Source organism: Peromyscus maniculatus, chromosome X (genome assembly GCF_049852395.1).
Source record: "Peromyscus maniculatus bairdii isolate BWxNUB_F1_BW_parent chromosome X, HU_Pman_BW_mat_3.1, whole genome shotgun sequence".
Taxonomy (NCBI): domain Eukaryota; kingdom Metazoa; phylum Chordata; class Mammalia; order Rodentia; family Cricetidae; genus Peromyscus; species Peromyscus maniculatus.
Genome location: NC_134875.1, coordinates 28,976,240 through 28,978,462, shown reverse-complemented (window position 1 = coordinate 28,978,462; position 2,223 = coordinate 28,976,240). Strand labels below are relative to the sequence as shown.

At 46.4% G+C, this 2,223-nt stretch overlaps 1 pseudogene; it reads left to right on the top strand.

Moving 5' to 3' along the window:
* The first annotated feature begins 211 nt into the window (after window positions 1-211).
* Window positions 212-1,899, top strand: LOC102927934 (next to BRCA1 gene 1 protein pseudogene; annotated as a pseudogene).
* Window positions 1,900-2,223: the final 324 nt, after the last annotated feature.

Genomic DNA, 2,223 nt, shown 5'->3' with positions numbered 1-2,223 from the left:
AATCCTTTCTTTTGTTGTCTTAAAAACATCCATGTTAAGCATTGTTATGTTCCCTCCTGTTCTGAATAATCAAACTTGATATATAATATTTATATGTATTACATTGTCCACCAAAAAAGGTTGAAGAAAACATGGATTTTTTCAACTGATATTTTTAGAAAATTTACCTTTCATTTCTGGACAATTAAATAATATAAAAAACATTCGGAATATGAGTGCAAGGTAGTCCCCAAAGCAGTTGCAGGCCGTGGCAGGCCGTGGCCTCAACCCTCCCTTAGTCTTCCTGCCATGGAAGTCTCCAGTTTAGGTAAATAAAGGCTCGTGTGGAAAAAAAAGAACTACCAATTCCAGCATGCATTGCGGAACGAAAGGCCTTCTCCACAGCCTCTCTTGGAAACTGTAGTCTTAAGGAAAAGGAGCCTCCAGCACTGGAAGCAGGCACGATTACCACAGCAACCCAGTTAACACAGTGGAGCCCTTCTCGCGGGTACACGGGCGAGCTGCTATGCGTCGCAGCGTTCTGTTTTCATGTCTTGCTCCCAGAGATTAGACTAAAAGAAGCTGCAAGTCCCAGGAAGACTACAATTCCCATCCGGCCCCGCGACTCTCGGGTGACTCGTCCTGCAAGGCTGGCCTAGAACTCTTGGATTCCAACTATATCATCTTGCTTCAACTTGCTGAGTAACTGGGACTACAGCCCCACCCCACAGCATGGAACCACAGGTTACTCTAAATGTGACTTTTAAAAATGAAACTCAAAGCTTTCTGGTTTCGGATCCAGCAAATACAACTTGGGCTGATGTTGAAGCTATGGTAAAAGTTTCATTTGATCTGAATAATATTCAAATAAAATACCTGGATGAGGAAAATGAGGAGGTATCCATCAATAGTCAAGGAGAATATGAAGAAGCACTTAAGATGGCTATCCTTAAGCAAGGAAACCTACTACAGATGCAAGTCCATGAAGGGCACCATGTTGTAGACGAAGCATTCCCTCAAATTGTAGTAGAAAAGCAAGCGCCTGCCAGGAAAGGGAAGAAGCCGCTTGCACATTATTCTTCAGTGGTGAGAGTCTTGGGATCAGATGTGAAGACCGCAGAGGAGCCTGTGGCGCAGCCATGTCCACGTGCTCCTTGTGACACGGACCAGCCTCATGACAAGCCCCCAGACTGGTTCACAAGCTACCTGGAAACGTTCAGAGAACAAGTGGTTAAGGAAACTGTTGAGAAGCTTGAACAGAGGTTGCGGGAGAAGCTATTCCTCCAGAAGTCGGCCTCGGAAGTCTTGATGCCTGTTTCAAAGGACCAGTTCAGCTGGCATCTTGCTTGCAATCACTGCTACAGAAGGATCATAGGTGTGCTGAAGGCCAACCTGGGATCGAGGCTGGGCAGGAACCAGCTGAGGCCGGAGAGAGACTCCCTGAAGGGGAGAGCCAGCCACAGGAGCAGAGCATCAGTGACATCCTCACGACCTCACAGAGGCTGGACACAGTGCCCCTCGTCCCCGAGGTGGTAGGACTTCCACCACCACTGTCCAGGAGCTCCCCTTGCGTACAGCACGGGTCCCCAGAAGTGGATTCACCAGTTACCATCCAAGAAGTTCCTTCAGTCCCTGACCAGGTCAGAGGAGAGCCCAGAGGCTCATCAGGACTTGTCAACAGCAGACAGAAGAGCTGTGACCACTCAAGCCCATCGTTTCTGAAGATGAGACAGCAGCCTTGATGGCCCATCTCTTTGAAATGGGATTCTGTGACAGGCAGCTGAACCTAAGGCTGCTGAGAAAACACAATTACAACATCCTGCAGGTTGTGACAGAGCTCCTTCACATCAACAACAATGACTGGTACAGCCACCGCTATTGAGGACCCATCTTGTATTAAATAACTGCCTGCTGCTCAGAGATGACCTTAGTCTGTCATTGAGGTGTGGCTGCAAGCCCTTGCTTGTTTTTAATCTGATGAATCTATATCGAGTGTCACTGAATTGTCAAAACAGTACCTGTTACAGTATTTTTTGGAGCAAATCAAAGACCAGAACTTAAATTTTCATTTTAGAAATGGGATAAGTAGTAGAAAGACAGTTTTCAGCTGATCTGGACAGAGCTTTCGCTGTAGTATGTGGAAGTGTGTTACTTGGACCTCTGTAGACCGCTTTCCTTTTGCTTGTACTGAAGTTGAGTATTTTCCTTTGTTACATGTGGATGTTTTTGATGGGCTGTTAAATG